The sequence below is a fragment of the Idiotropiscis lumnitzeri genome, unplaced genomic scaffold, assembly GCF_059441095.1.
Source record: "Idiotropiscis lumnitzeri isolate Australia: NSW breed Sydney's pygmy pipehorse unplaced genomic scaffold, RoL_Ilum_1.0 HiC_scaffold_120, whole genome shotgun sequence".
NCBI classification, from domain to species: Eukaryota; Metazoa; Chordata; class Actinopteri; order Syngnathiformes; family Syngnathidae; genus Idiotropiscis; species Idiotropiscis lumnitzeri.
Window position 1 is genome coordinate 520,311 of NW_028283658.1, and position 7,833 is coordinate 528,143.

A 7,833-nucleotide genomic window follows, 5' to 3' on the forward strand; every position below is an offset into this window, starting at 1 on the left:
CAGTGCGAGCTGAAAATGCATTTTCAGCACTAAAAAAACCAAACTTTTATAACAGCTAAACCAAACGTTTCCAATGTAAATTTCCACCTTTATATAGTGTAAAAAGACATCCTGAAGCCTGGGCAGTCATTAATTTGATTGTCCAATATTTCCCTTATGAGATAATGCCTCTCATAGCAAATGTGTACAGCGCGAGCTGAAAATGCATTTACAGCACTAAAAAACCAAACTTTTATAACAGCTAAACCAAACGTTTCCAATGTAAATTTCCACCTTTATATAGTGTAGAAAGGCATCCTGAAGCCTGGAAAGTCATTAATTTGATTGTCCAGTATTTCCTTCATGAGATATTGCAACACTTAGAAAAAGTGTACAGCGCCAGCAGACAATGAATTTTCAGCACTAAAAAAAACGAAACTTCATTAACAGCTAAACTAAACGTTTCCAATGTAAATCTCCACCTTTATATAGTGTAAAAAGACATCCTGAAGCCTGGGCAGTCATTAATTTGATTGTCCAATATTTCCCTTATGAGATAATGCCTCTCATAGCAAATGTGTACAGCGCGAGCTGAAAATGCATTTACAGCACTAAAAAACCAAACTTTTATAACAGCTAAACCAAACGTTTCCAATGTAAATTTCCACCTTTATATAGTGTAGAAAGGCATCCTGAAGCCTGGAAAGTCATTAATTTGATTGTCCAGTATTTCCTTCATGAGATATTGGAACACTTAGAAAAAGTGTACAGCGCCAGCAGACAATGAATTTTCAGCACTAAAAAAACGAAACTTCATTAACAGCTAAACCAAACGTTTCCAATGTAAATTGCCACATTTATAGAGTGTAAAAAGGCATCCTGAAGCCTGGGAAGTCATTAATTTGATTGTCCAGTATTTCCCTTATGAGATAATGCCTCACATAGCAAATGTGTACAGTGCGAGCTGAAAATGCATTTTCAGCACTAAAAAACCAAACTTTTATAACAGCTAAACCAAACGTTTCCAATGTAAATTTCCACCTTTATATAGTGTAAAAAGACATCCTGAAGCCTGGGCAGTCATTAATTTGATTGTCCAGTATTTCCCTTATGAGATAATGCCTCACATAGCAAATGTGTACAGCGCGAGCTGAAAATGCATTTACAGCACTAAAAAACTAAACTTTTATAAAGCTAAACCAAACGTTTCCAATGTAAATTTCCACCTTTATATAGTGTAAAAAGACATCCTGAAGCCTGGGCAGTCATTAATTTGATTGTCCAATATTTCCCTTATGAGACAATGCCTCTCATAGCAAATGTGTACAGCGCGAGCTGAAAATGCATTTACAGCACTAAAAAACCAAACTTTTATAACAGCTAAACCAAACGTTTCCAATGTAAATGTCCACCTTTATATAGTGTAGAAAGGCATCCTGAAGCCTGGAAAGTCATTAATTTGATTGTCCAGTATTTCCTTCATGAGATATTGCAACACTTAGAAAAAGTGTACAGCGCCAGCAGACAATGAATTTTCAGCACTAAAAAAACGAAACTTCATTAACAGCTAAACCAAACGTTTCCAATGTAAATTTCCACATTTATAGAGTGTAAAAAGGCATCCTGAAGCCTGGGAAGTCATTAATTTGATTGTCCAGTATTTCCCTTATGAGATAATGCCTCACATAGCAAATGTGTACAGTGCGAGCTGAAAATGCATTTACAGCACTAAAAAACCAAACTTTTATAACAGCTAAACCAAACGTTTCCAATGTAAATTTCCACCTTTATATAGTGTAGAAAGGCATCCTGAAGCCTGGAAAGTCATTGATTTGATTGTCCAGTATTTCCTTCATGAGATATTGCAACACTTAGAAAAAGTGTACAGCGCCAGCAGACAATGAATTTTCAGCACTAAAAAAACGAAACTTCATTAACAGCTAAACTAAACGTTTCCAATGTAAATTTCCAACTTTATATAGAGTAAAAAGACATCCTGAAGCCTGGGCAGCCATTAATTTGATTGTCCAATATTTCCCTTATGAGATAATGCCTCTCATAGCAAATGTGTACAGCGCGAGCTGAAAATGCATTTACAGCACTAAAAAACCAAACTTTTATAACAGCTAAACCAAACGTTTCCAATGTAAATTTCCACCTTTATATAGTGTAAAAAGACATCCTGAAGCCTGGGCAGTCATTAATTTGATTGTCCAATATTTCCCTTATGAGATAATGCCTCTCATAGCAAATGTGTACAGCGCGAGCTGAAAATGCATTTACAGCACTAAAAAACCAAACTTTTATAACAGCTAAACCAAACGTTTCCAATGTAAATTTCCACCTTTATATAGTGTAGAAAGGCATCCTGAAGCCTGGAAAGTCATTAATTTGATTGTCCAGTATTTCCTTCATGAGATATTGCAACACTTAGAAAAAGTGTACAGCGCCAGCAGACAATGAATTTTCAGCACTAAAAAAACGAAACTTCATTAACAGCTAAACCAAACGTTTCCAATGTAAATTTCCACATTTGTAGAGTGTAAAAAGGCATCCTGAAGCCTGGGAAGTCATTAATTTGATTGTCCAGTATTTCCCTTATGAGATAATGCCTCACATAGCAAATGTGTACAGTGCGAGCTGAAAATGCATTTACAGCACTAAAAAACCAAACTTTTATAACAGCTAAACCAAATGTTTCCAATGTACATTTCCACCTTTATATAGTGTAGAAAGGCATCCTGAAGCCTGGAAAGTCATTAATTTGATTGTCCAGTATTTCCTTCATGAGATATTGCAACACTTAGAAAAAGTGTACAGCGCCAGCAGACAATGAATTTTCAGCACTAAAAAAACGAAACTTCATTAACAGCTAAACTAAACGTTTCCAATGTAAATTTCCACCCTTATATAGTGTAAAAAGACATCCTGAAGCCTGGGCAGTCATTAATTTGATTGTCCAATATTTCCCTTATGAGATAATGCCTCTCATAGCAAATGTGTACAGCGCGAGCTGAAAATGCATTTACAGCACTAAAAAACCAAACTTTTATAACAGCTAAACCAAACGTTTCCAATGTACATTTCCACCTTTATATAGTGTAGAAAGGCATCCTGAAGCCTGGAAAGTCATTAATTTGATTGTCCAGTATTTCCTTCATGAGATATTGCAACAATTAGAAAAATGTACAGCGCCAGCAGACAATGAATTTTCAGCACTAAAAAAACGAAACGTCATTAACAGCTAAACCAAACGTTTCCAATGTAAATTTCCACATTTATAGAGTGTAAAAAGGCATCCTGAAGCCTGGGAAGTCATTAATTTGATTGTCCAGTATTTCCCTTATGAGATAATGCCTCACATAGCAAATGTGTACAGTGCGAGCTGAAAATGCATTTTCAGCACTAAAAAACCCAACTTTTATAACAGCTAAACCAAACGTTTCCAATGTAAATTTCCACCTTTATATAGTGTAAAAAGACATCCTGAAGCCTGGGCAGTCATTAATTTGATTGTCCAATATTTCCCTTTTGAGATAATGCCTCTCATAGCAAATGTGTACAGCGCGAGCTGAAAATGCATTTACAGCACTAAAAAACCAAACTTTTATAACAGCTAAACCAAACGTTTCCAATGTACATTTCCACCTTTATATAGTGTAGAAAGGCATCCTGAAGCCTGGAAAGTCATTAATTTGATTGTCCAGTATTTCCTTCATGAGATATTGCAACACTTAGAAAAAGTGTACAGCGCCAGCAGACAATGAATTTTCAGCACTAAAAAAACGAAACTTCATTAACAGCTAAACTAAACATTTCCAATGTAAATTTCCACCCTTATATAGTGTAAAAAGACATCCTGAAGCCTGGGCAGTCATTAATTTGATTGTCCAATATTTCCCTTATGAGATAATGCCTCTCATAGCAAATGTGTACAGCGCGAGCTGAAAATGCATTTACAGCACTAAAAAACCAAACTTTTATAACAGCTAAACCAAACGTTTCCAATGTACATTTCCACCTTTATATAGTGTAGAAAGGCATCCTGAAGCCTGGAAAGTCATTAATTTGATTGTCCAGTATTTCCTTCATGAGATATTGCAACACTTAGAAAAAGTGTACAGCGCCAGCAGACAATGAATTTTCAGCACTAAAAAAACGAAACTTCATTAACAGCTAAACCAAACGTTTCCAATGTAAATTTCCACATTTATAGAGTGTAAAAAGGCATCCTGAAGCCTGGGAAGTCATTAATTTGATTGTCCAGTATTTCCCTTATGAGATAATGCCTCACATAGCAAATGTGTACAGTGCGAGCTGAAAATGCATTTACAGCACTAAAAAACCAAACTTTTATAACAGCTAAACCAAACGTTTCCAATGTAAATTTCCACCTTTATATAGTGTAGAAAGGCATCCTAAAGCCTGGAAAGTCATTGATTTGATTGTCCAGTATTTCCTTCATGAGATATTGCAACACTTAGAAAAAGTGTACAGCGCCAGCAGACAATGAATTTTCAGCACTAAAAAAACGAAACTTCATTAACAGCTAAACTAAACGTTTCCAATGTAAATTTCCAACTTTATATAGAGTAAAAAGACATCCTGAAGCCTGGGCAGCCATTAATTTGATTGTCCAATATTTCCCTTATGAGATAATGCCTCTCATAGCAAATGTGTACAGTGCGAGCTGAAAATGCATTTTCAGCACTAAAAAACCAAACTTTTATAACAGCTAAACCAAACGTTTCCAATGTATATTTCCACCTTTATATAGTGTAAAAAGACATCCTGAAGCCTGGGCAGTCATTAATTTGATTGTCCAGTATTTCCCTTATGAGATAATGCCTCTCATAGCAAATGTGTACAGCGCGAACTGAAAATGCATTTACAGCACTAAAAAACCAAACTTTTATAACAGCTAAACCAAATGTTTCCAATGTACATTTCCACCTTTATATAGTGTAGAAAGGCATCCTGAAGCCTGGAAAGTCATTAATTTGATTGTCCAGTATTTCCTTCATGAGATATTGCAACACTTAGAAAAAGTGTACAGCGCCAGCAGACAATGAATTTTCAGCACTAAAAAAACGAAACTTCATTAACAGCTAAACTAAACGTTTCCAATGTAAATTTCCACCCTTATATAGTGTAAAAAGACATCCTGAAGCCTGGGCAGTCATTAATTTGATTGTCCAATATTTCCCTTATGAGATAATGCCTCTCATAGCAAATGTGTACAGCGCGAGCTGAAAATGCATTTACAGCACTAAAAAACCAAACTTTTATAACAGCTAAACCAAACGTTTCCAATGTACATTTCCACCTTTATATAGTGTAGAAAGGCATCCTGAAGCCTGGAAAGTCATTAATTTGATTGTCCAGTATTTCCTTCATGAGATATTGCAACACTTAGAAAAAGTATACAGCGCCAGCAGACAATGAATTTTCAGCACTAAAAAAACGAAACTTCATTAACAGCTAAACCAAACGTTTCCAATGTAAATTTCCACATTTATAGAGTGTAAAAAGGCATCCTGAAGCCTGGGAAGTCATTAATTTGATTGTCCAGTATTTCCCTTATGAGATAATGCCTCACATAGCAAATGTGTACAGTGCGAGCTGAAAATGCATTTTCAGCACTAAAAAAACGAAACTTCATTAACAGCTAAACCAAACGTTTCCAATGTAAATTTCCACATTTATAGAGTGTAAAAAGGCATCCTGAAGCCTGGGAAGTCATTAATTTGATTGTCCAGTATTTCCCTTATGAGATAATGCCTCACATAGCAAATGTGTACAGTGCGAGCTGAAAATGCATTTACAGCACTAAAAAACCAAACTTTTATAACAGCTAAACCAAATGTTTCCAATGTACATTTCCACCTTTATATAGTGTAAAAAGACATCCTGAAGCCTGGGCAGTCATTAATTTGATTGTCCAATATTTCCCTTATGAGATAATGCCTCTCATAGCAAATGTGTACAGCGCGAGCTGAAAATGCATTTACAGCACTAAAAAACCAAACTTTTATAACAGCTAAACCAAACGTTTCCAATGTAAATTTCCACCTTTATATAGTGTAGAAAGGCATCCTGAAGCCTGGAAAGTCATTAATTTGATTGTCCAGTATTTCCTTCATGAGATATTGCAACACTTAGAAAAAGTGTACAGCGCCAGCAGACAATGAATTTTCAGCACTAACAAAAACGAAATTTCATTAACAGCTAAACTAAACGTTTCCAATGTAAATTTCCACCTTTATATAGTGTAAAAAGACATCCTGAAGCCTGGGCAGTCATTAATTTGATTGTCCAATATTTCCCTTATGAGATAATGCCTCTCATAGCAAATGTGTACAGCGCGAGCTGAAAATGCATTTACAGCACTAAAAAACCAAACTTTTATAACAGCTAAACCAAACGTTTCCAATGTAAATTTCCACCTTTATATAGTGTAGAAAGGCATCCTGAAGCCTGGAAAGTCATTAATTTGATTGTCCAGTATTTCCTTCATGAGATATTGGAACACTTAGAAAAAGTGTACAGCGCCAGCAGACAATGAATTTTCAGCACTAAAAAAACGAAACTTCATTAACAGCTAAACCAAACGTTTCCAATGTAAATTTCCACATTTATAGAGTGTAAAAAGGCATCCTGAAGCCTGGGAAGTCATTAATTTGATTGTCCAGTATTTCCCTTATGAGATAATGCCTCACATAGCAAATGTGTACAGTGCGAGCTGAAAATGCATTTTCAGCACTAAAAAACCAAACTTTTATAACAGCTAAACCAAACGTTTCCAATGTAAATTTCCACCTTTATATAGTGTAAAAAGACATCCTGAAGCCTGGGCAGTCATTAATTTGATTGTCCAGTATTTCCCTTATGAGATAATGCCTCTCATAGCAAATGTGTACAGCGCGAGCTGAAAATGCATTTACAGCACTAAAAAACCAAACTTTTATAACAGCTAAACCAAACGTTTCAAATGTAAATTTCCACCTTTATATAGTGTAGAAAGGCATCCTGAAGCCTGGAAAGTCATTAATTTGATTGTCCAGTATTTCCTTCATGAGATATTGCAACACTTAGAAAAAGTGTACAGCGCCAGCAGACAATGAATTTTCAGCACTAAAAAAACGAAACTTCATTAACAGCTAAACCAAACGTTTCCAATGTAAATTTCCACATTTATAGAGTGTAAAAAGGCATCCTGAAGCCTGGGAAGTCATTAATTTGATTGTCCAGTATTTCCCTTATGAGATAATGCCTCACATAGCAAATGTGTACAGTGCGAGCTGAAAATGCATTTTCAGCACTAAAAAACCAAACTTTTATAACAGCTAAACCAAACGTTTCCAATGTAAATTGCCACCTTTAGATAGTGTAAAAAGACATCCTGAAGCCTGGGCAGTCATTAATTTGATTGTCCAGTATTTCCCTTATGAGATAATGCCTCACATAGCAAATGTGTACAGTGCGAGCTGAAAATGCATTTTCAGCACTAAAAAAACCAAACTTTTATAACAGCTAAACCAAACGTTTCCAATGTAAATTTCCACCTTTATATAGTGTAAAAAGACATCCTGAAGCCTGGGCAGTCATTAATTTGATTGTCCAATATTTCCCTTATGAGATAATGCCTCTCATAGCAAATGTGTACAGCGCGAGCTGAAAATGCATTTACAGCACTAAAAAACCAAACTTTTATAACAGCTAAACCAAACGTTTCCAATGTAAATTTCCACCTTTATATAGTGTAGAAAGGCATCCTGAAGCCTGGAAAGTCATTAATTTGATTGTCCAGTATTTCCTTCATGAGATATTGGAACACTTAGAAAAAGTGTACAG